The sequence below is a fragment of the Saccostrea cucullata genome, unplaced genomic scaffold, assembly GCF_032062105.1.
Source record: "Saccostrea cucullata isolate Sc308-1 unplaced genomic scaffold, CSIRO_AGI_Scuc_v1 ctg3103, whole genome shotgun sequence".
Lineage (NCBI taxonomy): Eukaryota > Metazoa > Mollusca > Bivalvia > Ostreida > Ostreidae > Saccostrea > Saccostrea cuccullata.
The window spans coordinates 25,096-32,528 of NW_026933911.1; the positions used below are offsets into that span (position 1 = coordinate 25,096).

General features: G+C 33.6%; 1 pseudogene; it reads left to right on the forward strand.

Moving 5' to 3' along the window:
• The first annotated feature begins 4,531 nt into the window (after positions 1-4,531).
• LOC134239640 (uncharacterized) lies at positions 4,532-5,513 on the forward strand (annotated as a pseudogene).
• Positions 5,514-7,433: the final 1,920 nt, after the last annotated feature.

Genomic DNA, 7,433 nt, shown 5'->3' on the forward strand with positions numbered 1-7,433 from the left:
TACAACTATATATTCAAGAAGTGGTATGAGTCAGATGTGGATACTTAAAAATTCTAAAGAACTTTTGGACAATTTGAAATCACAAGACTTTACAAAAATCAACAGTTTAAAAACTTACCACTTTTCAACTTTATACACAACAATCCCCCATGACAAATTAAAATCCAGGCTTTTTGATATCATTGACAGCTGCTTCTTCAACAAAAATGGAACTCGTAAATTTACTTACCTCGTCATTGGTCATTTGAAAAATTATTTTGTTAAAACAGATTCTGATTGCACACATAAGTACTCTGAAGTTGAGATCAAGAGGATGCTTGAGTTTCTGATTGACAATATCTTTGTGGTTTTTGGAGATCAGGTATTCCAACAATCTATTGGAATTCCCATGGGAACAAATTGCGCTCCGTTATTAGCAGGATTATTTTTGTATTCATATGAAGCAGAATTTCTGCAAAATCTTATGCATGAAAAGAAGAGAACACTTGCTGTGGCCTTCAACTCGACATTTAGATATATCGACGACGTATTGTCAATTAATAATAATAATTTTCATTCCTACGTCGACACGATATATCCTGGTGAGTTTGAGATAAAAGATACCACAGAGTCCGACACTTCTACTTCATACTTGGATATTTTACTTGAAAAAACAATAATGGTAATCTAACAACCAAGCTATATGATAAACGTGATGACTTTAACTTTTCTATCGTCAACTTCCCTTACTTATGCAGCAATATATCTTCATCACCTGCATACGGAGTATATATATCTCAGTTGATTCGATACGCAAGAGCATGCTCTACGTATGAACAATTTTTTAAAGAGGGTACATCATTGACAAGCAAGTTGATGAAACAAGAATATCAACAGTCTCGTTTAAAGTAATCATTTCGTAAATTCTATGGTCGATACAATGACATTGTCAGCAAATACAATTTATCATTGAATGAAATGCTGACTGACGTTTTTCATACTAATTGTTAGTCCATAATTTATACACTGAATTGACCACGGATTTCTTACATTTATTTCCTGATTATGACAACGAGCACACGGCGGGTGTGACCGGTCGGCAGGGGATGCTCACTCCTCCATGGCACCTGATCCAGCCTCCGATGGTTCTGAGGTCCGTGTTTGTTCTGCTCTTATTTTGTTTGTTGTTTTATGGACGTTGAGATTGAATACTGTTCGTCATTTCCATATCCTTCTTACAGCATTGACCCATGCAGGTGGGGAGTTACCAAATTCAACAGCAGCTTGGGAGCTCTAAATGTACCTCCTGTTCACCACAAAATGGTTGCCAACAGACAGACAAAGGTTGGTCTGGTAAAAGAAGCTCTTGCGAAGAACTCGGCAAAACAAAGATTAGAGAAAGAGAGCTTATTTATTAGAGGTCAGTAGAGGGTTTATGGGTTTTTATTTTAAAAAATAAGGAATCAAACACATGCACCAGATTTAAAAAAATTCCAGTAACATGGATTTCAAATGTTGATATGCATGCATGTATAAATTACATAATTAGTTAATACTTATTCTTATGCAATTGTTAAGTAAAGCAATTTTTGATTGATTAGTGCGCTGATGTTTGAAGCAGTAAAACGAGCATTAACGAGAGTGAATGCTTTTCATTGTGACATCATAATAGAGCGACAAAAAACAATGCCCCATGACGTATTTTATGTCTTGAAACTCAATACAATTCGTAAACAACAACAAACAGGATGCATAGATTGCATTAGAAATGGAATAACTATCTTCTATTTTGGTATTTGCGACCGTTAATGCTTATTTAGCGGTTGCAAACATCCGTACAACGGGCTCTGCTTACGCATCGCAGGTAAAACTCAGTTTGCGACTATTAAAACAGCATTAATGGTTGCAAATACCAAATTAGAAGATATTCATTCTCTCATTTTATATGTATGCAATTTTAGGTTTTTATACATGAACCTTCATTTTCCATTAATCATGGTCAATGTAATGGAATTTCAATGTTTTTAGCCTTTTCTTGATTTGATTTTGTACAGATAGACTCATTTTATAATTAAAAATCTTCTATAAAATAATTTTTCTACACATTAAGTATTAAATTGAATTAAGGAATGAATTAAATAGCTACCCATTTTATACAGTGTAAACTGCTCCAACCCAGTTTATACCGTATAAAATCGGTAGCTATTAAATTCATTGCTAACAATTTAATTGGCATTCATTTGATGAAAGAAAGAAAGATGATTGTTCTAACAAAATGACTTCAATTTTTACAAAATTTGAACGAAACGTCAGGCGGATTGATACGTTTTTGATGCAAGTCATTGTGACGTACACAAACCATTTTATACAATATAAAGTAATTTTCTTATCCAATCAAATACAGCGTTACAACCAGAATTAAATTATTCATCAATGAAGTAATTACTTGACTTTATATTGTCCTCGGAATTTGCAAGAATTTCTTGTGCATGAATGTACTTTGTTCAAAAAGTTAACATAGCAGGAAAACAATTTTTTTGAAAATTGTTGGTTATAATACATCATATTTTAAATGGGAAATTGGATGGTGAGAGCTAGGTTTATGCTTCGGTCGATGCTGGCTGGTAGTGGAAAATGGTATAACACTTTATCTGGTAGGTATATTTACATATAGTTACATAAATAACTATGAAGGAAGCAAGTCTTTTTAAATTTGTTTTATAGCATATGTTCCTATAACATTTTTCAAAGAATTAAATCTGGAACAAACAACATTGTTTATTAAGGGCTTCTTTTGTCCCCGTGAATTTCTGAAAAATTAGAATTGCTCAGTTATGGTTGAAAATGTGTCAAATTTTACTCAAGCCCTTGGTGACTGCATATCAATTAAAATAGATGTAATTTTCTCTCTAGTCCACATATTATGTTGTCATGAATTGCATCCATTTCTTAAAATTTTAAATTTTTTCTTTAAAAATGGCCAAAAATATAAGTTATGTTTTGAATACTTTACAAATCTCCCAACCTCTGATCTAAAACGAAGATACTTTATAATGAAAACACTGTTTCAGAAGATTCGGATTCATGAAATAGTGTTGAGATAACAGGGTTGGTTCATATTTTAATCATTAGATGAAGATGATCAAATTCACTGTTTGTTATCTTTATCTTGTCATTATTGTAATTTAGGACATTCAACCTTAATTGGAGCAAAGACTGGAAAAGTGCTATATCGTATCGTATTTGTGCACATAATGCGAAGGAAAATCTAGCAGCAAGGCCACACATTTGTCATAAAAATTGGGAAGTTAAATGATTGATATCTATTGTTAATTTATATGACAAAGCAACAAAACTTTTCATTTCACCTAAGAGGCCCTACAAAAATTTTAAGTTTATCTGTATATTTTTTTTGTTAGCTTCTAAAATAAACTGTGCCAATTTCAATCAAATTGCCACAAAGTACTCACTGTATGGGGGAAAATAATTTGTGTTGTTAAAAATTTGCTATCTTCACGGTAGTATTAAATCTGTGAATCCAAAACAACAGTAAATAAGTTTTCAATAACCTCAATGCATTATTTGAATTTTTTAGGAAAAAAACTGTGATAGAATGATCTAAGTTTTACATTGATATATAAAGGCAGAAATCCTAACATGACTCATGTGAGCCTTATAGCCCATGGACCCCACAGTAACATCTGATCCCAAATATTGCTTCAACTTCAATTCAATTTATACTATAACATAAGTTTACATTTGACCTTAAAAAATACTGTACATGCACATAAGGCCATAATTAAAATATTGTTGGTTTGGCGTTGTCGACTCAGTCTTAATATTTGGCTCGGTAGGAAGGGAAAATATTTATTTTTTCAAATTTAGAAACGCTGTTAGTATTCGAGCGTCATGGGTTTTTGATATTTTTTTCAACAACTGCTGTCCTAATTGATTCCCAATTGTTATTTATTTTCAAATCCAATTTGTTTTAAAACTTTAATATACATGGTATAAGTAAAGTCGCCGACATTGAATTGGCATCAAGTCGTTTTCATATACATGACTGCTAGATTCATCCAGCAAATCATTGACAGTTAATCAGACATGACATTGTTCCTTGAAGTTTCTATTTGAACTGGTATAACTGATTCGATTCTTCAGTATATTATTACCATTTTAAGACACACATATACTGCGGAGAATCTTGGCATCAACTTCTGTTATACCGAGTTTACATTACCGCTTTCCACAGCCATGCCTTGGATTTGTGATACGCATTATCAACATCACAGGGACGCTTTTAGAAGAAAACTGTTCAATCAATTAAGTGTTTACATGGTTCTTTCTTATTTTGTATTTTACTCAAACGTACAGACACCTAAATCCGGATAAATATGACAAAAAAAATTAAGATACGTAAAAGCCACTATTATATGAAGCTCAGTTTTTTTTAGGTACACATGCAATAATTTTTTAACATTTTTAGACACATATGTAAGCCTCAAACATTTGATTAACAAAATCTTTGTTAATTTTAGGAAGTTCCAAAGCCATGGAACAGGATATGGTAGTTGTAGTGATGAAGAAAGTGAAAGGAAGTGGTGTGAGAGTTGCAACCATTATTGGCGATGATGATGCAGATACCATATCACGTCTACGACATGAGGTTGACCCAAACATAGAAAAACAGTCATACAGAAACTATGTCTAAAAAATATTGCGAATCATTTGTACGGTTTGCAAAAGGTACACCACTTAAGTTATAAAATACATTCAAAAGTGTTGGAACGATATGGTTGCTCAAAATGTTGGCTATGAGGAAGGGATTTTCCCTGGTCTTGATGCCATGTATAAACATCCGTTTGCGGATCATTCTTCATGTGAAGCTTGTTGTATCCATCGCAAAAATCCCAATACCCTAAGGAAAGTGTCTTTTTGACTTGTTAGATCCTTTTACTAGATATAAAGGCATCAGCAAGAAACTAGCTCACTTGGGGTCAACGCAAGCTAATGAGTCACTTAACATGACCATTGCCTCCAAAGCTCCCAAGCGATGCCATTTCAGTGGTTCAGCGAGTCTGTAGTATTGGGTTGCTGCAGGAGAAGCACAAAAGAACATTGGACACTCTTTTGTAGCCAAGGTAACAAAATCTTTTCAGGAAGATTGTTTATAAATATCATTTTTGTCAAAACTTTGTCATTTCTGCATGTAATTTAACAACATAAGTTCAGTCTTTGGCATTGGCTTACATGACTTTACACACATCTTGTGAATTTAAACTAAATTTACAACAGCTATTAAGTACCTTTCCAGATTTCCCTCCTTTCTATTAATTTCTTGTTTTTGTAGTTTAAGTCATGTCTTTTATTATCTAATGTTATTACAGATTAACATGAGAGCAGGCTTATCTGGCACCATAACTCATTAAATTAGCTGTTCTGAGAAATTTACAGCACCGAAAGCGAAAAGCCATTGCCAACACTGTGAAGGCAAAAAGAAGGAGAATGAATCTGAAATCCCAGAGGTAATTTGATGTAACATTCTCAATTAGAATACATTAAGGTAATCAATTACATCTTTATAAATTTCACTTTCATTAAAGTACACAATGACCTTGAAATAGTCACGACACACCCTTTACCCAAGATGCACAAATTAGCCAAATTTGATAGTGCTAGGTCTTATTCATAACACAAGCATATAAAAATGTTGAAATGTTTTTTTTTTATTTCTGGAATTTGATAATTGCCAAGTCAATTTAAAATTTTGAGGATTTATAAAGAAGTTTTAGGTTCCAATCAAACTTTTAAGGAACCATGGTTACTAAATTTGTCACCAATTTCTTATAGCCTTGTACCACACTTGATGTTAAGTCTATATTAAGTATACACTTATCTAATGATTACGAGGTAAACAGTTATTATGTTGTCCCGAGGTAGTGGGGAAGACCTGGAAAACTGTTGCCCGAGGCGAAATAACGAGGGCAACATTTTTACAAGTCTTCCCCACTAGTGAGGGACAACAGTTTGGCTGTTTCACCGAGTAGTCATTGAATAAGTGTTTTATTACCTAACCTACTATATAATTAATTAAACTGGAATAAAACACAAAAACAATCAATAAAGAGTTTTGACAACTGTTTATTCACATAATTGTCTATGAATTAGCCCCCTTGGAGATCCGGGTTAGAAAAGGTCCTTAGTACCCCTTTGTTTGTCGTAAAAGGCGACTAAATGGGGCGGTCCTTCGGATGAGACCGTATAAACCGAGGCCCCGTGTCACAGCAGGTGTGGCTCGATAAAGATCCCTCCCTCGCAGCTCAAAGGCCGTGAGTGCCGAGCATAGGCCTAAATTTGCAGCCCTTCACCGGCAATGGTGACGTCTCCATATCAGTGAAATATTTTGGTTAGGGACAATAAACAATATTCAATCAATCAATCAATCTATGAATTAGATGAATACATAATATAAAGATTAAATTGATATTAAATATTTTAAAGTAATACTTTCGTGATCATCAAAACACTTGAATACCATGATGACGCTTTCACCAGGCAACAGTTCATTCTGTGGCCTGGTCAACACTTCGACTGTTTCATGATCACACAGAAACATAGAATAAATCGTGAAACAGTTCAAAATGCCTTATTACAATTTACAATTACAATTTATTCAGTAGGTTAGGTAATAATGCAAACTGTTCACCTTCAAAAATGATTGCTGGATGACATAAATTAGTAGCAGAGTGCAGAAAAATAATGTATATGTATATTTTGAAAATATGCATGCGTGAAAGCGGTGAAGCATTGTATTTCATATACTTTGTGAATTCTCAAAAATTAGATTCATTTCTTAAATTTTGTCATATGAAAAATCTAATGTACAGTGTATTGCAATTAAATGCATGTTTCATTTTTAGAATACAGAGGATTGCCTGTAAAGAAAAGTAGGAAGGCCCCACATATTCATCTGAGATTGGATAATGCCAGCAAACTGATACAATTCTTGCCAGTATTCCAGACCCATGCATTCGGTCAGACACACAAAGAGTTATCTTCAGTCGAGAAACACTTTAACCTGTTTATTTTGATTTGGAAACAACTGGCTTGGGTACTTACATATTTACATAAATATTATAACCTTCAAATGATTTTGTTTGGACATAATATCCAGTCATTTGACTGTCCTGTTTTTATGCATGCTTTACGAGCATGCAACAAAATAAATGAATTTTCAGAAGTAGTGGATGGTTTTAAGCTCACCTGAGCCTAAGGCTCAAGTAAGCTTTTCTGATCACAATTTGTCCGGCTTCCGTCTGTCTGTCTGTGCGTCTGTCCGTCTGTCTGTAAACTTTTTACATTTTCGACTTCTCAAGAACCGCTGGGCCAATTTCAACTAAACTTTCCACAAAGTATCCTTAGGTAAAGGGAATTAAAGTTTGTTCAAATGAAGG